Source organism: Convolutriloba macropyga, chromosome 4 (assembly GCF_964194025.1).
Source record: "Convolutriloba macropyga chromosome 4, txConMacr16.3, whole genome shotgun sequence".
Lineage (NCBI taxonomy): Eukaryota > Metazoa > Xenacoelomorpha > Acoela > Convolutidae > Convolutriloba > Convolutriloba macropyga.
This window is the reverse complement of record NC_134471.1, coordinates 28,241,652-28,263,716: the sequence shown is the minus strand read 5'-3', so window position 1 is coordinate 28,263,716 and position 22,065 is coordinate 28,241,652. Positions and strand designations below refer to the sequence as shown.

The 22,065-nt window shown below is 33.7% G+C and overlaps 1 protein-coding gene across 6 annotated transcripts in view; it reads left to right on the top strand.

The window, feature by feature from the left end:
* Positions 1-5,669: 5,669 nt before the first annotated feature.
* LOC142337577 (rho guanine nucleotide exchange factor TIAM2-like) overlaps positions 5,670-22,065 on the top strand; it is a 52,319-nt gene continuing 35,923 nt past the window's right edge. The window contains exon 1 of one of the 6 annotated variants that reach the window (XM_075386906.1): positions 5,670-6,547. The gene's annotated coding sequence lies outside the window, so the exon portion shown is untranslated. Of the gene's footprint in view, positions 6,548-16,002; positions 16,086-19,827; positions 20,162-20,957; positions 21,360-21,391; positions 21,723-21,745; positions 21,849-22,065 lie in introns of those variants that run through there. The other 5 variants (XM_075386910.1, XM_075386909.1, XM_075386912.1 and 2 more) reach the window with 5 other exon arrangements.

Sequence of the window (22,065 nt, the reverse complement as noted above, 5' to 3'; positions counted from 1 at the left end):
GTTACAATTTCTTCAGCTAAGTATGATCAATAAAAAAATAAAACAGAATGGGGAAATCTTAAGTGTTCGCTGGGCATGAGTTGGGCTTGAACCCACTCGTGTTTCTGTTTTAGTTCTTCTAGTTGAAAATTGTTCCTTCAATGTTCAATGCTTCGCGAAATTAAAATGGAGATCAACAAACCGATTTGAACAATTTCTAACTGAAGCGCCCAGTTCTGATGTTGTATTAGCGGACCGTGCTGTGTCGTGTACGTTGCTACAAATACTGAGCTTTCCATTCAAATTTTTTAACTTCCCTACTTCAAGCAATTACAGTTGGGGCTGAGATGGCTGGCGTGTTTTTCAAGTATTCCTGCTTCGATGTTGACTTCAGATTAGGGAGAAGAAAAACCTAAATTGACTAGGCGAGCAGCTGGCCGAATACTTTTAACATGTCTGAAGATTCTATTGCTTTTCATATTGTGTCCCTTTTTTGTAACCGAAAGAAAATTTTAAGGAAAGTTTGAGGTAAATAAACTGGACTCGAACTACAGATGGAGAAAAAAATATTCGTTCTTCCGTTAATTCTTCACGCTTTGTTGACCACTGCGCCACTCTTCTCCTCTTCAAGACGTTAGAAATTTTTTGCAATTTAATTGATGGAAGAAACACATCAAGGAACAAAAATTAAAGTTGCTGGATCTGGACTCGATCCGTAATTGTTTATATTTTATTCCACCACTTTTTGAGCTCTTCGCAGCTGTAACAATTTCTGTTTATCCAACTGCTAGCGTTTCAATTGCAATGTTTGTATCTCTTAGTTTTTCAGTTTGTTGTTGTATTTGGTTTTATTACTTGTTTCCTCAGTTTTCCCTTTTGTTTTCTCAGCTCTTGCTTTTGTTTTGTCGATGACCGCATTTCTGTTGTTTGAAAGACTTTGATCTTTGATATTGAATTTCAGAGGTTGAACAGGGACTGATCCTCATCTTTTTCGGTTGATCAATATTTTAAGCAGTCATTGCAGCCACTATTCTATGGTGTAAGCAGCTAGATGTTTTAATAATGTAGATGGTACGAGTGCTTTTGCAATAGTAGAGCGAGCACTGCCATTTCTTATTTATCAGCTCTGGTATAGACTATTTGTTGTGTTTTAATGCTCTTTGAATATGCCAGTTGGCCAGTCTAATCTGAATTTCCCTGACTGACATCATGCTAGCCTTTCGTGAAGTTATTGAACCTGGTACGATCTTGGTTTTCGAAGGCAAATTCGTAGAGCTGGGTTTTGCGCGTTTGGTATTTTTTTGACAAAGTAATGTGAGTGATCCAGCCAGCATGCATTTGAGTACAGAAGTAGGGGTTTGATCCATGATTTGTAAACCAAAATTATATTTGCTCTGTTAACGTTAAGGTTACTAAGCTTCAAGAGTTGAAATAGCCTGCTGTTCAATCTTCGTACTAAATTCTTGCAATGTTCATTCCACTTGAGTTGTGGACTGAAAGCGACACCTAAGAAATTTATCGATTGTGTCTTCTTAATGGATACTCCTTTTATGTTGAGTTCAAGAGAAGATTATTTCTCTGAGGGTTTTTAAAGATCATATAATGAGTTCTATTTGGGTTTATGTTGATTTTCAGTGAGTCACACCACTCAAAAGGAATGATCAGTGATGATTGCAGATGTTTTGTTTTTGAATTAATTTGGGGGATCCTAATCTATAGTAGAGGGTAAAATCGTCAGCGAACTGTGAGATATGGGCTTTTACTTAAGGCAAACGACTGACATATATGAGAACAAGAATAGGAGTAATTATGCTCCCTTGATGTACTTCTGCTCTTGGGCTGAAACTATCACTGACCGTGGAATTTATCTTTACAAAAACATTTCTTTGCGACAAAAAAGAAGTTAACCACCTTATGACTGAATTTTAAGCCCAATCGGTTTTAATTTGTGAACGAGTTTTAGGCGCCATACAACATTGAACGCTTTTTCGGCATCCAAACATACCAAACAAACTATTTTGGACCACTGGAAGGCTTAAATGACGTTCTGAGTGAGTTTAATGAGGTTGTCTGTGGTGCAGCGGTGTTTTCCATAAGCACTCCGAATCTCGCTGAATATTTTTTTTCTTTCACAGTGTTCCATAAGGATGTTTATCACAACATTTTCACATTTTTTGGCCATGCAATTTGTAAGACTAATCGGTCGGTAAATATTTGTAAGACTAATGGGTCAGCATTGATTTCTTGAATAAAAATTTTCGCAGGTAACCTATTTTGCGAATTTTTTCGGATAAATTCAATTAGTCATGAAACTAACAATTGATATTTCATCGGCAATGAGTTTATTTTGTTACAATTCATTTCATTTGGTTATTTAAATTGTTTTTTGTTTACATTTAGAATTGCACAGCTCTTTTTTCGATAAAATATCTGAAAACATCGAAAAATTTGAACGGTTAAACCCATTGACTACGTTATAAGCACTAGCCAATTGTCACCTTGAATGTAGTATTTTTGGGTCCGGCGTTAACAATTTAGGTCGAGCCAAAGTCGAGCGTCATATTTGGGTCGAGCTAAACTCCAGCATCAAATCATTGGGTGGAGCCAAAGTCTAGTAGAAGGATTAGGTTCAGCTATACTCCTTTCATGAGCTGTTTGAGTCGAGCATGGTCTTTTCATAAGCCGAGGTCTGAACTTGGGTAATATTTGGGCCTATTGTACTAATATCAACAGAAATTTGTCTGCTCTGCTAACTTCAGCTGATAAACTGCTTGTTGAACAATTACTTGAACTGCAGTCCTGGTGAAGCTGAGATGCTTGTAAACCTGAAGATTACCTGCACGCGGCAGTTACTTACCTGTACTGAGTTAAAGTATTTTTAACTGAAATGTTTTAGAATACTTGTGTCGATCAATCTGACCAGTTGTCAAAGTATTGCGGTGACGCTACCCTAGTCGAGACCTGGAATTATTAAAAGACCGTCCTCGACAGATTTAAGGTATGAAAAGACTGACCTCGACAGATATTGGGTATGAAAAGAATTTGTCTGGACCTAATGTGATGTCCTGGACTTTGGCTGGAACTAAAACAACCGTCCTGGAATTTGGCTGGAACTATAACAAACGTCTTGGAATTTGATTGGACAATAAAGGTGTTCTGGAATTTGGCTGCACAATAAAACATGTCTTGGAATTACGCTCGCGACCGTTATAATGAATTGTTTTCAATTTCCTTCAAAGATATGGACATGTAGCGCAATTGGTTAAAAATTGGGTAAGATTGGAGAAGGTCACGAGATCGAACCCAGATGTCGGAACTTTTTAGTTGGCTTCATTTTTGCTTATGAAAAGAATTAGCCTCGAACTTACCGAGGGTCCTCGACCGTGTAATTTAATTCAATATTTAAACCCCACCTGGAATTAATAGGTGTTTTCATAAATTCCAGGTCTCGACTAGGGTAAGATTTGTTCAAAGCTCTGAATACTATCCGTACCTAACTCTCAGGGTAATTTACTACTGAATCAGAAGGTTTTCCAGAAACTAATCAGTACTCATTTAGAGTCTTTTCATATGACGTCTATGCCTCTGATATGTTATGACTCGGAGAGGTTTCAGAACCATTACAGAAGCTGTTCTGAAACCTTTCTGAATCAGTACTGAATATTGATGCTACTCTGAATCAGTTCTGATGCTGACTGACTGCTAGCTACGAAAAACCAAATTCTTGTAGATATTCTAATCAGAGGTCAAAGTCTGGATTCTTTTCTGTTCAGAAGGCATCCAGTCTGACATGGTTTGACCAGAGGAAACGCCTGGTGAGCATCAACCTGGATTGGCTCAATTTTGATTTGAAATCACATCAAATGGGTTCAAATGGACAGATCCTGAAGATTTTGAGGAAAGCCTTCTAGTGTTTCCTTGGATTGAGGTGATTATGCGTTCACACTGTGGGCCCAAGTTAGATCTCGAAATAGCCAAGACAGTTCTATCTTTTTGATGAATGGTAATTAAAGGTTTCTTTTCCTTTGTTTGTTTGGGTTATCTTGCGATTCCATTTTCTTTACAAAAAACCCTTGCGGTTAATTCCCTGTGAAGGACACTATGAGATTAAAGAGTATAAAATGTCACTGCTATATCGATCAGAGGGTTACATTACTTGTTTTTGGGTCGCATGTTCTTTTTCCGCTCCCAGTTGTATATTTATAGTGAAATAGGAAATAAGCCCGTGGGGTTATCAGCATTTGGGTTAAAGTGATACTTTTACAATTAGTAGCTGTCTCGTATTCTTCCCTGCCATTAATGGCCAGCTTTCTTAACGGTCGAAGGAAGCGGATCCAAACAGACGCACGATAAGCCCTTCAGCTAAATATGTCAAAAACAGAAGACTTGGTGTAACTTTAGCACTGGATATTTCGAATTTCATTGTAAAATTAAATAGGTTAACATGTGAAGCTATGTAGGTTTGTATGCTAAAGGATACTGTTGATTATTTAGAGTAATCCGGTTTGTTGCGCCACTATTTACTACAACTTCACGCGCTCTGTTATTCAATTCTACATTCAGGATTTGTGTGGTTTATTTCTGCTTTGTTCCTTTATTCTGTAGTGCAGTTATAGGAAAGTGCGGTTGGTCAGCCGAGACGAGATGTAGAGGAGTGGGGGGGGGGGGGGGGGGGTTTCAGGGTAGGGTAAAACAAATAAATAAATATCAATGTTTTCAAAGCACGTTTCAGGGAATTTTTTCAATTTTTATCTGTTAAACTTGCAAGCTTAATTCTAATCCCTAATCAAACGAATGGAGAGAGTTTTTTTTAGACAAGATTGTTCCAGCACAAAATTAGGTGTGTGTGTGTGTGTGTGTGTGTGTGGGGGGGGGGGGGGGAGGAGGGGGGGGGGGGGTTGTGGTTTAGCTGATAGTTTTGCAGTAGTATTAGTAGTATATTGAGTCTATTGGCAGTTGTATGGCAGTTGTAAATTTTAAAGGGTAAGCTGTAGATTGTCTTCTTTGGGGTTCAGCTTTGTTCTACCACTTGAAAGAGTTAAGACTGAAAGCCCTCCTGTGTGATATGTTCTATTTTGTTCACATCAATTAGGGGTGAGCGGCCTGTCTCGTATTTTCCCCGCTTCCATTCCCTTCCGTCTTGTTCCTTTTCCCAAACTGCATGGAAAATTTTCTCAGCTGATCATAAGAAAGAATGTTTTATTAAACGAACAAAGATACATATTATGTCTGCAATACATTTCTTTGGCAGTTTCGATTCTTTTTCATTTAACTTTCTTATTATAATTAATATAATTTTGGTATATAGTATTGGTATTTTGCTGTTCAAAAAATTACCCATCAAAATGTTTTTTTTTAATAAAATTGTTGACAATTTCAATGTCACAGCATTTTCGGACAAAAAGAACTGATGCGGGTAGTATATTGAGACGGCTAATGTTTTGAAAAGAACAAAAAAAAATTGAAACTGGAAAACAAAAAAGAATATTTTCCACTCTTTTTGTATAAATTAGAAACCTATTATATCGCTTTTTATTATATCTCATCCAGTTTCGACGTTCTGGGAAATTCAAGCGCATAAATCTTTTGTTCCTTTTATCATAATCTATAAATAGTAAGAGCAGAATTCAGGGAAAACGGCAGGCTAATTTACGCGCGCGCGTCTTTTCCATTCAACGCTATTCGTCTATTCCAATTCCCACATATCCCAATTACGCTTTAAACCCTCTGAAAGAAGAGAGAGGGCTAGGAGTAAAACCCTGTGCTGTCATTTTGGATAAACTTTAACACTCTCTGAAGTCTGCTTTACTCCATTTAACATAACCAAACAACTGTTAACGTTTCTAAACTTTTCACGCCGCAAAATGTAAACTTACTTTTTCCTAACTTAGCAAAACCTTATTTAGCATGATTCATAATTTCTTCAGCTTATAGTGGGCTTATGGTAACATGAAAAGAGCACAGTTTGTTAATTAAGTTCTGATGTTTATTGCTGAGTTGTTTAAATTAGAAGCAGCGATTGTACGAAACTCTTTTGATTATAATGTTCTGGCGAGCGGCGAATATCTGGCAGAATAAATTTATTCAGAATTTATTATCTTTGTTCACATTTGCATAGTGAATAATTGAAAAATGTTCGAAAGATGCGCGTTTATAACACAACACATGCGAACACTGCTGAAATAGCACAGGTAGGCCAAGAACACAACAAAACGCGTATTACTATTTGTTCTGCTCAAATTAAATCAATTGTGGTAAATTTTACGCTCGCTTGCCTTTCTTTTTTCATCTTCGTCTATTATGCATCTCAAATTGAACATTTTTACAATTGTCAAATTTTTACCTCTCAAGCTCAACGAGGATTTTTACCGTGTTATATTAATTGTACCTTTTTGATATGCCAAAAGGCGGTTTCAATTCTGAAGATCTTGCTGTTATTTAGCTGTGATGATTACAGTTTACTGGTGCTGAAATTAGAACTGAAAGCAGTTCTAATGTGAGTTACTCGCAGTTAAATTGCGGTTTTGAACTTGGTCGAGAGTGTTTTCGAACTACATGATGATTAAAGGTGAGTCACATTAAACCAAAGTTAAAACCCGTCATTATTTATCATCATATATCAATCAATCAATAATATCAGATGAAGTTTTAAGCGTATGGTCAACATCACAGGGGACTGAATGGCAATTATGTAGCAATCAAAAATTATCAACGTCAATTCTATCAACTTTAATCAGTTAACAGAAGTTTGTCATGTCGCACATTTATTTTTTTGCTAATTTCACTTAGAAAACATAATCCATTTCAAACAAAAAGCTATTATATAGTTTTGTCGCAAAAAGTTTGTTTGAACAAATATCCGAATATTTTGCTTGGTTAGTCTATTCGACTATTATTTCATTATTCGAACAGTTCATTGAGAAACGTAGCACACATTTAAAAAAATTGATATTTCTAAAATTTTGAATGTTAGATAATGAGTGAGGCATTTGCTAATTTCATATGAAGAAGATTGCACATAAAGTGGATAAAAAGGGTTTCAAAATTCATATTTATTTTTGTTCCAACATTTTTATTACTTATTTGGCCAGTTTATTGTTCCGACCCCTCTTGAGGGGGAAGGAAATATATACTCAAATAGGTTTTTTTGTTCAGTCAATTTTGGCCGATCGACATATTCATCGTAGAGAGTTGAGACTGGTATCATTAGAAAGCTTGTCCAGTGCAGAATATGGAATTAAAAAGATTTTTTTTAATTTTCGTTTTTTACAGGGAGTTATCGAGGTTTAAATTTTGAGAAAATAGAGTGAACTCCGGTGAGATTTTATTCATATTTTCCAGAATTTTTGACTAAAACTTTGCCAAGTTTGCTAAAATGTGTTAATTTTTTTAGAAAGTGTTGTTGATTTTTATTTGTAAAGACAAAAAACTTTATTTTAGGGTATTTTTAATAATTTTTTTGTCAGAAATTCTGGCTAAATGTTTCAAAATTAAGACTTTTTCATCAAAAACAGCAAGAAAAAAGCTTCTTAGATCCAGTTTGATTAAATTTACCGGAAGTACGGATCCAACCACCACTAAAACATATTTTAAACTCAAAATTCAAACTTTATTGCGGTTTTACGCCTTAGATTATGGTTTTCTGGCGTCGATATTACTAGATTTCGCATTTTTTAAAAAAAGTTTTAGGTATTTGCCCATTTTTCACGTTTTCTAATTTTGTCACATTATCAAGTTATTGACAGGTCGTATTTCAGGATATTGGTTTTAAACATAAGGCACAATTGATAATGTTGAAATCCTTGAAGATATCGGCTTCGACACTATTTTCACGAAGTATCTATTTGAAAAATTTAAATTTTGTCTTTAACTGTCCTTTTTACTTTGTCTTTTTAGTCGTATGAAAGTTCCTGTTCAATGACCAGGTTTCATTGGCTTTTCATGGAAGAAAAGATTTTCCGATATTCTGTTATTAGTAGATAGCTGATGGCTTTCATGATTCTGAAAACAATTGTTTTTTAAATTAAAAAACGACACTTTGTAACTTCGCTATTTTGCTCCTTTTATTGTCTGTTTTTTTTATCTAATCTCGTTAATTACAAGCCAAAAATGACATTTTTGTTGTCAAAGGAAGGTTTCAAAACGGATTGGCGTCACACAATCTAATGTTTTTAAAGAATTCGTTGACTTTGCTGGCGTCGACAACGAAAAAAAGTAAATTAATTTTTTTTATTTTTGTCATGTTTCACGTTCTTTTTGTAGACGTAAGGCATATTCTGGATAATTTCAAAACCCAGGGGCTTGCTTTGGAAGAATAAATGAACTTATTTAATTATTTCGTTCTGGAATTAATGGCGTTCATATCTTTGGAAATATTTTTTTCGAAAAAAAATTAAAGTGTTACTTAATTTTGCATTTTTTAAAATTATTTTGATCTACTTGTTACCTAGCTTCATTAATGTGAGGTTACCTAAAACATTATCGGTGATCGCAGAAAGTGCAATCGAACACATTTTGATGGCCATAGTATGGCTTTACGGTTTCGAAAGCGTTTTCTACCAAGTTTAATTGATTTTTTGTTTGTTGTTTATTTGTTGTTCCTTTTGTAAGCGCAAAAAAATTGAATACCGGCAGTTCTTAAATTCTTCTATAGAAAAATTGGTAAAGTTACACCTAAGGAATATTTAGTTGATTTCTAATCGTTTTCATTACTTTGAAATTAATTGTTAAAAAAAAGCGAATTTTACAACTTTATTGTTTTTGTTCGTTACTGTTTAATTGTTGCCGAGCCCTTTTATTGAGTAGTCCCATATTTTGCTGGTGAATTCAAAGTTGTTTTGTTTAATATCAGTTTTATCTGACGCTATTTTGACTTTGTTGTTAAGTTTTGTTTCTAAAAGCGAAATTTTTGATGTAATTAATTTTTGTTGTTGTTGTTATTTGTTTTTGCTGTTCGTCTTGACTCGCTTTCTTAATATTTGCACTTCTCATCAATCTAATGCTCCATTATTAACTCCACCACTGAGTTTTTCGCTTTGGAGGCTATCTTTTTATTGATACAAAAATTTTTTTCTTTGAAAAACTTTAATAATTGGGGTTTTCTATCTTTTCCTCAATTGGTAGATAATTATGCCAAAATTCTGGATGAGCGGGGTCGGAAACTCATGTGCGATCACACATTACCGAGCTTTTTGTTCGTTTTGACTTCAATTTTTGATATTTCGCATAGAATATGCTGTATTATGACAAAAAATTAGGCAAACAACTTTTCAAAAAGGTTGAATATCTAAACGAAGCACGTTTTTTCATCAATCACGTCTTATATTTTGTGTACGCATTGTATAGAAGAAAATGTTATTTTGTAAGATGAATTTTGATTTTATTTTTAAAAACATTTTTTTTCAACGTACGAGAGGGGACCAGTTTAAATTTAGAAAATTAGAATGAGGATAGGGACAGGGAAGCACAAGAATTTTATCTCGAGGTAGGATGAGAGTAAATTCTAAAGCTTAAATCAAAATATTTTGATAATAATTTTGTTGAATTTTAAAAATTTGGTTATTAAATAACTAAAACTGATTATTGCTAAAAAAACTTTCAGCTGAAAAAAAATTTTTTTAAAACAGAACTCGGAAAACAAGAAATAAACTATTTTGTCGCTCTTTGTTGAGTTTTGCTTTTTCATAGTATTTACTTTTAGAAATCAGATTTTTACAGTTTGATAGTGTTCTGATGTATCCCAATTTGAAAATCAATACTTATGAGAATCAAACTTTTTTCAGAGAATCTCTTTTCTTTGAATTTTTGAATCAAAAATTTTTAAACTAGAACGCAGCTATACGTTTCTACCAGTTTCTTATTAATTGACTCAATTACAATTGTACACCAAAAATCAAAAAGAAACATCGTTTATACAAAACAAAAAACAAAGCTTCTTGAGCACTAGAGGAAGACAACACTGACGATTAAGATTTTGTTGGCTTCGATTTATTCTTGAACAATTGAGTTCGATTAGATTCATTTTATAAAATATGGCCGCCTAACCGCACCAACGACTAATTGAAATTAATCCTAATGAATGCGAAGTGGAATAGAAAAAAAATTACTGCAGTAAAAACATGCGAACTTTTACTTCATGTTCGCGTTTTTCCCGCTTTGAGGCAAAACAGCAGAACTCAAAATTTCACAGACAATTTATCAAAGCCACAGTGTTGAAGCAATTATATCTATAATACATTAAAAACCATTATAATTTCTAAGCTGAAGAAAGCGTCGAAATGAAATTTTTTGGTCCTTTTTGATTTCAAATGGGTCTTCTATGTAAAGGGTCTTTGTGGAAAAGACAACAAAAGAACCACAAATATTGGCCAGTATCGAAAACTCACGATATTCTTATGAAAACACATTTCTAAGCTCTATTGACATCTGTCAAAACAATACCATCAGCAAAATTTTTGGTTAGATTAACAGAAAATTGATGAGCTCTGTCAATAATAAGACTTAGGTACTTGTTTACGGCAGGCTAAGAGATTAAAAACGGGATTTGAGAAAAAAGTTTTTTTAAAAAAAAATGACTGATAGTCTTTAAAACCGTTGGTGATAAATAGAAATCAGGGAATAGATTCAGTGAAACAATTATCGAAGCAACCAAGGCCTTTGATTGTTATAAATATGCCGAACGACAAAAAGAACGACATTCAGAGGCAAAAACAAAATCCTAATAAATTTTGTGAGAGTAAGGATGCGCAGCAGTTAAAACTATAGGCTATTCACTAAAGTGTTTCAGCAGGTTATTTTGCGCATTCCTCCGTTGCCAGTTGGATCTTTTTTTAAAGTGATAGACTGAAAAAAGAACAAACCCAAATAAAGGAATAAATACAAAAATTGGGAGTTACAAAATTTTTTCCTTGAAAAAAATTAATTGATAGTCATCAAATCTTTTAGCTTTAATCTTAAATCAGTAAACAGACTCATTTAAACATCTATAGAAGCAATTAGGATTTTTGATTGACAGAAAGATGTCGTACGAAAAGAATCACAATTACAGTCAAAGACAAAACTCCAATAAGTTTTGTGAGAGAACGGCTTTGCTGTCGTTAAAACTATCAATTATTCGCGGAACTTAGTAAAAATGTTTATTTTGCGCATTCTTTCAGCGCTTATTGGAGCTATACTTAATATGATTAGTTCAAAAAGGAATAAATAATTACCTCAAGTACAGCATCACTTCAAAATATAGGTCCGAAATTTCGTATTAAGGAAGCCAATAAACATTACTTGATTATGAAACCACTCAAAGGGGTTTTTTCCCTTCACGTGGAAAAAACCTGGTCCGGTATTATTTGAGAATAAGCTGCATGTGGACAGAAATTGGATTATAAATGACAAATTTTAGAACGTCACTAACCCTCTCTTCAAAACAAAAATATCCAAATTTATAAGAGGCATTATAGAACAACTGGAGGCATTGTGTAGGCTCACCGCAGCTTTTTAAGAACTCAATCAAATTTTTAATTTGGAAAACACAGCCATGAGGCTGCAAAAAGTGTAACAAATGAATCCAAACTAAAAGGAATTCATATAAAGTTTACCAAATTACATTGTCAAAGTGATGAAAATTATGAGATTTTCTCTCAGGACAAACTATTTTTCATACAGTTTTAATTTGTTTGAAAATAGAATCTGTCATTGTAGGGGCTGTGATTTGAAATAATTCTTGTCAGTAATCATAAAAACATTAATACAAAATTGCGAAAAATTTCTGAAAAAAGACAGCGCTGTAATATAATCCGAATAACTATTGATTGTATGAATCCATGATGAGTTCAAACCTAGCCCTGATTTTTCGCAAGGTCCAACAAAAAAAATTAAATAACCCAAACCTGCAACCCAAAATTTAATTCCTCAAAATTTTTATTCGAAGCGAATGTGCACCTATTTTTTTAAGGTTGTGGCAGCAGTTGTTAGGTCTCTACTTCCGGCAATTTTTAACGAAGTAGGAAACAAAAGCTGGGATGGAGCCTTTTTTCATTAAAAAAAATTCCCAAATTCAAAAAATTTAGCAGAATTATTAACGAAAAAAACTCGGATAAAACAAATTGGCGAGCATTCTATATCCTTAGTCGTAAAACCAATAACATTGGTTTTAAAAATATTGAATTGTTTATGCAAAATTGACGAAATTTTGGTCAAAAATTGCGGAAAGTGGGAATAAAAACAACGGATTTCACTCCACTTTTCTCGCAACCCTGAAGCTCGATAATTCCCTGTATATAATAAAAAATCTTTCTAATTCCATATTCTACGCTGGACGAGCTTTCTAGTGATACCAGTCTCAACTCTCTACGATGAATATATCGATCGGTCAAAATTGTCTGAACAAAAAAACCCATTTGAGTATATAGTTCCCCCCAAACACCCATAAGTGGGTCGGAACAAATATCCCTAAACTGGTGGAGTTTTTTTTTTGATGCAAGGTATAATTGACTAAAGTAAATGAAAGTTATCCCTCCCAATGGCCAAAATTTTCAATTTATTTTGCACAAAATATTTTGGTTCAGATTAATTTTGCATTACTTTGTAAAATGTAATAATTTTTATGGATATTAAGCGCTAATATAAGTTGTTCCTGGTATATCTGTTGAATGCGGTATCTATTTTATTCGCTTTGATCAAAAATTGATATAAATTGGCACGCTGTTCTTCTTTTTCAGGCTGATATTTTCTGCGGAGTTATCCTACAGCGTGATTGTGGCATGTAGTTCAGAAAAAATTCAGAGAATCTAGGTTGTCCTGATATTCGACTCTGATTATTAGAAATTTTGTAATGATCACGAAACTTGACAGAATAAATTACATAATAAAGTTAGTATGATCCAGTGCTGAAAAAATTGTGAAGGATGTCTGGGTTTCTCAAGTTTTGATGTAAAAATGCTAATCTCGATGTGTAAAGTTTATTGTTTCCAGCTGTTGTAAAAAATCAAGACTGAATTTTCTTATATTCTCAACATAACGGTTTGATTTTTTATGCTCGTTGATCAAAAATGGTAATCACCATTTCCAAGGAAAAAATAGCAAGAAAAGCGGTTAACTATTGAAATAAAAAACATTGTATCTATGTGATAAAAGCTTCAGAGTTCATTGAACTCTGCTTTAACTTGTTTTGTTATATGCGAAAAACGGAATGGTAAAAGTTAAAAGTGCATTGTTGTGAGAGCTACCCAACTCTTTAAAAATTATGTTTTGATCGATAGACACTAAGGGCATTGATAGGCTTAAAATGATATCTATATTGAAATGCATTGATTAATTTTTTGTCAGTAAAATTCTAAACCATTATAAGAAAGAACTTCATTTACTCAAAAATTTAGTTCCAAAATTGTGGTCACCAAAAATCTGTTCAAAGTGATATTCGAGTGACTACTAAACGTTCCTATTTGACCTGGAGACGTATAGAATTCTGAGCAGTTGAAATTAAGCACGTTTGAGACTCGCTTTGTCTTTTTGAATTTATACTGAAGTGAAACAGAATAACAGGTAGATAATGACACGAGCCTTAAAAAACAATTTTAGACATTACAAGAAATGCATAATCAGACAAGCCAAAAATTGAGAGATAAAAAACAGGAAATATCTTTTTCCCCTAGCATCGGTTCTTACCTTGGTCAGAATAAAAGGAAAATTGCTATTTTTGTTTTTGACAAGGACGTTGGATAGAAGTTTTTTAATTAGGTTTGTTGACAAAACTCTATTATACTTGCTGCTCTATCCCTTCCTAGGAGATTCGATGAATGGAAAAAAAGAAAACGAGGAGGCTCGATAATGTTTGTTCGCACATAATGTTCCGACCCTGCTCATCCACAAATTTGGCTTAGTTGTCTATCAAATGAGGGAGAGATCGAAAACTTTTAAAAAATCAAATATTGTTCAAAAATAATTATAGTATGAAATAAAAAATGCTTCAAAAACAAATTAATTAATAAAATAAACAATGGCACATTAGAGGGCCGATGAGACCTACCTTGATGAAGACTTCGAGACAAGGCAGACAACAAAATCAATTATTAACAACAAACATTGTTTACATTCAAAACTCAATGTCTTTTTTTGAAAAAAAAAACTTAATAAGGAAGTCAAATAGCATCAAAAAAATTAGGTTAAACAAGTTACTTTGATCTTCACTAGAAAAAACACGTGTCTGGTCGTAAATGAGACTCAGTAACAAATACAAAAAAGAGAAAGAACGAAGGCAAAGTCTAAGACTATTCGTTATTTCGAAAACAGTTAACTTCAGTGCCAAAGCAATGCATTAAAAACATTACATATGATCAATTCTACCTTTCGTCAGCAACCATGTGATATTTCATCTGTAATTAAATGAAGTTTAAAGTCTGGAATGAGAAAATAAATCTCCTGTTCATCCTTGGGAAGCCCTAAAGATCTGCAATTATCCAGAGTTTTTTATACGACTTCACAAAGAACGACAAATAAAGAAAAAAATGAAGACATCCATCATATTATGACAGAAAACGGTGTCTAAGCCGCTAAAAACACAATCTATTTAATGAAAGCTGATACTTTAATTGTGCTTTCGTTTTAAATGCTAAATTATAAAATTGCGAAATATGGCTTGTCAATAATGTGACAAGACAAGAGAAAACTCCTCAAAATTGAGAAAATGTGGAAAATTCGATGTTTTTGTTTAAATTCGTAGTATCTCACCCCCAAAATCCTTACCCAAGACCTAAAGCCCCACTAAAAAAATTCTATTCCATTATAAAGTTGATGCGAGTTTTCGCTTTATGCTATATGTTCACCAAAAAAGAGAACAAATGCCCAATCTCAGTAATCCAGTAATCCATTGTTCGTTTTTGATTTGATTTTACTTTTCAAAAATTAATTTTGAAAAGAAAAAACAACCATAAGCTTTTGACTAAAAAATATACATATTTCCATAACATTCTTTAGGAAGACAGTGGCACCTGTCATTAGTAAGCCCGGATTCAAATTTTTCAGTTCTATAATTATTATACAAAAATTCAAAAAGTGCAAAAATGTTTTTTTTTTAAAAAAGAGAGAGGCTTATTGCAATCCGATTTATTCTGCCCTGTAAAAAAATATTAACTGGACAGAAATTAGCCTTGCTGATGCTGCTTGTGTATTAAGAACACTTAATTGATCTGAATATATATGTTGTGGATAATATGACAAAAACAATTGCGTAAAAGTGAGAAAAATTAGATCAAAAACGACGAAAATAAGTCGATAGATCACAAAATTTTAAACATTAATAACTTCGTAGAAAAAAAACCATTTTGATTATGTTTTTTGATTATGTACTTGTATTATGTTGGTTTATCTTTTTGACGTAGATATTGTTCCCCCAATAATATATAGTTCCTCGCCCAATAAAATTGTTGGGCACAATTCTGAATCGTAAACAAAGAAGCAACTTTATTTTTTTAAGGCCAAATAGTATTGCACTTAATTGTTCAGCGTTGAAAGTTTTGTTGTTGGTTGATTCAAAGCTGGCCAATAGGCTCTTTCACGTTAATATTAGTTGAACTGGTGTCTAAATTTCATAGACATTCAATACTGAATTGAAAGATTCTCAGAAGTATACCAGTTCTGATTCAGACTCTGTTCATGTCACATTTAGCTCAGAAATCCTAGGATTCAGACTGCTATTCAGACACTAATTCAGAGTCTGAGCAGACTCTGAAATCATACCGATTCATAGACTGATTAGACGCTGAAAATCTCTGATTCAGAGTCTGATCAGACTCTGAAATTCTCTGATTCAGAATCTGATCAGACTCTGAAATCATTCTGATTCATAGGCTTACTCAGCACTGGAAGGCGTTAGTTCAGCTAAAATATATAAAAAATTTATTGGTAAAGTTTCTCAAGTCTACCCGGGTTGAGCACCCAGAGTATTTTAGTAATGAACCAGTCAGAAAACAACTGTGATGCCGAGATATAACTGTTCTGGTTATGCAAACGCACTCTCAACGTTGCAACCGAAACTGAACCCAAACGCACCCCAAACGTGCCCCAATCGCTCTGCGTCAGCATCCAGTATCAGTATCAGCGGCAGCATGCAGTATGTATGTAGCTGTTAACTGATAATGCCTTCACAAAAGCATGCCTTTCTGACATGCTCACGCAGTTTCATGTTTTTCAAAAATTACACTGTAATGTTGTACTATGAAATTACTCATAACAGTCTCAATAATGGTTCTGGATTTGTTTTCTGGACATTTATCTACTTTTTTTGTTGTAAATTACGACTTTCAGTACTGGTTTTACAAGTTAATTTTAAAATATTGAGCTTCAGTACTGAAATGCTCTGGGTGATCAGCCTGGCTACTTAAAAAGCTGGCTTCAAGATTTATCCGGTAGGTTCTGGTGGTTTTGCCCTCCTCCTCGTTTTTCAATCCGGGCTTGGGACTGGCTCAAGCGATGTTATAAAAAAAAGCTATAGGAGAGATGAAGAGATCATTAGGTGAAAAACCTAGTTCAAAGGGCTGTCTCCTTTTATACCTATTTCTTTAAAACATCAAGCAGTCATTCAAAAGGCAACTTCTCTTTTAATGTCATCAATTCTGTCAAAAGCTGGAAACTCTAGTTGTTTTCTTCGTAGCCGTATATTTAATTTTTGTCTTTTGACTGTTTCTCGTTTGAAACTTTCTGATTTTTATTCTGAATCAGAGCTATTTCACAAAAATTCATTCTGAATTCTGCTCTGTCTCAGAAAATTTCAGAGAAAGTTGATAATGAAATTTTTCTGAATTAGAGCAACTCAGAATTGATTCTGAATTCAATCTGATTCAGTACTGAAAACCATAATTTCTGGGAAATTTTTTGGATTCAGTACTGATTCTCTATGATTCTTAGGTACTGGAACCAATGTTGTAAACAAAAAGGAAGAAAAGTACGTACAAATCGAAACTGAAATAGAAATTATGAAGCTTCTTGCTCTTCAAAGATGATTGATTTTGGAATTTTCGCGCTTAGAAATGCATATATTTCTTTTTGCAGATAGACAGCCTAATATTTTCATTTTTTTTTTACTATGAATAGATTTTTTTTGTAAATTATGCTAAATAGTTTATTGTAACCGAGGGATTCAAGAAGTTTTCTGTGTTATTTTTCTCTTGTGATTTTTGTCAGCTGATCGTGCATTCAATGTGAAATTTTAAATAGCTTTCCGTATTTTTCCATTAGTTTTAGGTAATGTTCAACAACTTGTTTAGCTTGAGTATTTTGTATTTTGATCAAATTTGTTGATTTTTAATTTAAATTTTAAATAAAATTCCAAAAAGTACTTTCAGCTGTGCTGCGATCTATCACTTTATATTGAATAGTATATTTTCTTTTTTACCAATAGAATATGGTTGGTGGGTACTAATTTAAAAAAGTTGGACTTATATTACACATGGTCAAAACAAATGTGTTTATAAAAAGTGATGCAGTACGATTATATTTTTGTTTACCTAGAAAACAGTAAATGCACAGCTCTGTACTGCCTTTTTTGTTCAAAGGTTTTGACTTCCAAACTTCTCTGTATGCGGTACAAAAATTTTTCAATCACTTTTCCTCGTATTCATGGTTTGGTACTTTTTAATCCTAGGATTAACGCATGCAATCATAAATCTTGTTACACCGCTTTTGTGACATGGTTTTTTGAAACTGATCGATTTAGGATACCTTCAGTTGCTAGACGTGACGTCAGATAATGTATATTTTGTTTTGATGCCCCCTGGGTTCTGTATGATGTTTGGTCTGGATTAAGTTATCTTGTTAGAAGTTTTGATTATACTGCTTTTGCCGTTTAGTACTTTCTTTATGAACTTTGAGCCCTCTTTGTTGATTTGTTACTTAGTACTAATTCGGACACGCCCCACACGCCCCCAATGAAATACAAATCAGTTGCTGTAGTTTAGATTTTATTTTAGGTAATTTTGAATTTTTTTTTACTAAAAATAGTTATCGAGATCTTGCCGTAATTAAAGTTTGTTTTGTTTTTGTTTAATTAGTTAAGTGGGAAAAATAATTCAAAACAATTTACGAACGGGATTGGAATATTATGTTCAAATGCATATTGCCACGCCTATTTGTTTGCGGTTAGTTACACTTTCAGCATAGTGCATGCCTTGTTTTGAAAATAATTGACAATCTGATTTTAAATTAATTTTACATTTTATATAGTTTTTATATTCTTACCTTTAGAATTGGACGTAGATTGTTGACAAGTGCTACCGTCCACATCTTTGGCTTATTTTTATTTAAAAAGAGTTTGAAAACTTAGTGTTCTTTGATTTAACATTTTTTATTATCTTTTGCTATTTAAGTTGCAAACTTGTGTACCGTGCTTCAGAGCTGATTTGAACGAAGCTTATTTTGAGGAAAGTTATGTGAAAGAGTTATAAACTATATTGTCGTGTCTTGTCCATCTTTCATATTTTACAATGAATTTTAACTTTTGTATTTCTACAAGTCAAAAAATCACTAGTTTGTATGCTGCTACGCCACAAATGTAGCGGACAAATAGGAGCGCCCGGACCCTAGTACCAGCACAATTCTGCGCTGAATCCTTAAATTCCCATATTAACTCAGAAAATCAGTTCTGAATCAGTACATTTGCAGTCCATTTATAGGTTTTTATGAGCAGTACAAATTCAGAAAAACTTTTTAAATCATGATTTTGTACCTGACAGAATAGAACTTGATTTTTACCATGATCAGACCAAATTCATGCAAAATTGAAATTTTCAATTGTAGCAGAAAAAATTGGCCATGACGAAATTGCATGCAAAATTGCATGCAGATGTCCCGCCGCACGCCGTAAGGACACGTTACCCAGCAATTTGCCGAATGATGCGCATCTCAGCCCCCCCCCCACCCAACACCCAGCCAGCCCCGCGCGAACACCCGCCCGCCCGCCCTACACCAATTCGGGGGGGGGGGCTGAATCTCAACAGGATCTTTCCCCACTTTCATAGCCGGTTATTTCTTTTTTGAAACTCGCAAAATGTGAACTATGGACACGGCGATGTTGTCCACAATTCGGGAAATGGAAAAGGAGTTCAAGGCAGTGGTGAAATTGTGGCTGTTTGTTCTCATAGGTAAAAATAGGATTTGAACGCGTTCAAATCCTATTTTTACCTATGAGAACAAACAGCCACAATTTCAAAATTTTTTAAATAATATCACTGATATAGTACTAAATATTTGAAAGCATGTGCAGAATAATTTACGTTCTTGCCTAAAAAATTCTTGTCTATCAGAAAAACTGTCTTGCCTTGTACGTTCTTGCCTAACAACTTTCAAGAGTAATTAGAGGCATTAACGCGCAATGAGATGAAGTTAGGAAAACATCGTTTTTCCCATATTTCAAATTTCATTGCAGCTTTTCAACCAATTTTTAATGGTCTGTTCGACTAATCGCTTCGCACTATCAAACAGAAGGTCAATACTGAAAATTTGGGCAAGTATAAAACCGGCCTGTTTCAAAGTTAATTATGCCTCAAATAATGCAAATTGTGAAAATTGTAACACTGGCTAGGTTCCTTTTATTGTGCGCAGCGCTTTAAAGTTTGCAAACCATAAACAGTTGCGACCAGATATACAAACCATATGGTTGCTGTCAAAAATTATCTGATGCGTGTTACTTCACAACAGCAAACAATTTGGTCATTCATTTGCATATTTTCTTTCATGTTATAGTTGTTCAGTATTTAGTAGTGAGTTTTGTTTTATGAAAAGCTGCACTTATTTTATTTAGATCTAATTTTACCGTGGATATTTTTATTATATATTTTTTATTATGGTTTTTCTCATCATTAAATTTTGCTTTGAGCCAATTGGGGAAAGAGTTAGCGTAAATTGCTTAACAAAACGAAAAAGTACGAAATAACAGTTTCGAGTGAGCACCTGGATTTGATTACTCCAATTTGAACTTGATTACTATTTGTTGAAGTTGATGACCTATTTGATCTGACAGGTGTTACAGTTGATTGCGACCGAAATGCCAAACACACGCTTACAAGCTTATAGTAAATCGATCGATTTGAGAACAAGAGAGCAAATAGGATTAATACGCAAAATATTACAACAGGACGAATTTTTAACTCCCGATTTGAGAAAAAAACAACAAGAGGCGCCAGATTTATTTTTCGCGGTGAGTTAAGATATTTTATGGTCCTTTTGTCAGCTAATGATTGTGTTTTTTGTTGTCAATTGTAACGCAATTATTTTCATTTAGGTAGCTTTATTTTTCCATATTCTATGCTTTACCGGTGCGTTAGCTAAAGTGAGGCTTAAATGTATGCAAAATCGTTCCCTGACTCGGTTACCGCATGTATAATAGCAGAAACAAACCCTTTTAACCAGGTAGCTTCAAACGACGCGTTGCAATCAATTACTGTTCAAATTGAACTTGTTTTGTGTACTTACTGGGTTATAAACGCACCGCCTTATGGTTACAAATTTTATACCGAGGGGATTACAAAAACTGTAAGTTTGAAATGAAAACTGAAATTCTGGATTTAACTTTTGTTGGCATGTTTTGAGCGGTTATAATAAACGTGCTGGACCAGTACACTAGAACACACACATAGTTGTTCGTTGTTTGTTATCAAAACAACTCGGACATACATGCGTGAATAACGGGGAATTTGTTTAGAATCACAAATGGAAAAATACACCTAGCCTACTCAAGCGCAACTGATAAAATCTTGAATCGTTTAGCACGTTATTGCCAAACAACAGTATAACCTACAGAACACTGGCATATAGTCTAAATTCCTAACTAGCGCTTCACTGCGAAAACTAGAGCAAAATACGGATAAGGAATTAGGAAAATGTGTTTATAGCGGCGTCGTAATCCGTTCTGTAATTTCTGGTTCTGAAAGTGTGATCAGCTGAATGTTCAGAAGTAATTGCGTACTCTTATTTGTTCACTTCTGTTCCGTTCAAGAGATTAATTGTTCAATTAAGTTCACTTCCTTTAATGGAAAAGCAAAATAGGCGTGATGCAATTTACAGATTCTGAACGTTTTCCAAAAATTTCCATCTTTTCAGCAAGCATTTCATCTAGTTTTGGATGCGTTTTCACTTTATTGTGATATTGAACTTAATTTTTTCTTTTAATTTTGCTAATTGAAAGCTTCATTTGACAAGAATGGTAAAAATAGCTTACATTTGTTACGGCCAATTTGTTACTCAAAATATCTTTCAACTTTTCCTCTAAAAGATGGCTTAGAGAGTGTTCTATTTCACGCTAGAGGCTCTAGGGTTTCACAGATAAATTTGATCTGCAACATTTACCATTTTCTACTCTTTCACTGTTATGATATTATCAAATTTTTTCAAATAAGGTGAGCGATAATTATCTCTATTATTCCATTTTTTCTGCGTTGGTGTTTCCTTTCTGCGTGCCTTAGATTATAAATATAAATTGAATACTTCCTGAATATAGCGGTGTGTTTATCTTTGATCTGCCGTTTGTGACTAATTAAAACCTCCAATTCTCCCTTACAGCAAATCTTCACCCTTTTCATATATCACTAAGTACCTCCTCTAATCTAAATCCTCTTTTCTATTGTTGTCTTCAAGCGCGTGCAGTCAAGCTCTAAACTGTGAATCACAAAGAACACTTTCTTAATTTCAGCCTATTTATTTTCCAATTGTTCCTAATGTGTTCCCACTTTTCATACTTCACTGAGCTGTAACTTCATCAGGTTATTTTAAATTCTTTAAATAACAAAGAGTTTTATACCTTGGGAATTGTTTGCAGAGAAAATTAGTTCCTGCAAGCTTTTTTGTATCGTTACTCCTGAAAGTTATCTGAGTCCTGTCTTCTGAAGGTAAAATTACATGAGCTCGACTTTAGACTTTTTTGAGGGCATCCCAGACCAAAAAATATGATATCAAATTAAAGTTCTCTACGACTATAATTGCACTACAAAAAAAATTTCAAGAATTTTTTTTAAAATTTCAATATTCCTTTTGCAGCATTTGAAGTCCATTTGAACTAAACCTTTATTAAATTTCTAATAAAAGAGTTGTTTTTCGATTATTGAA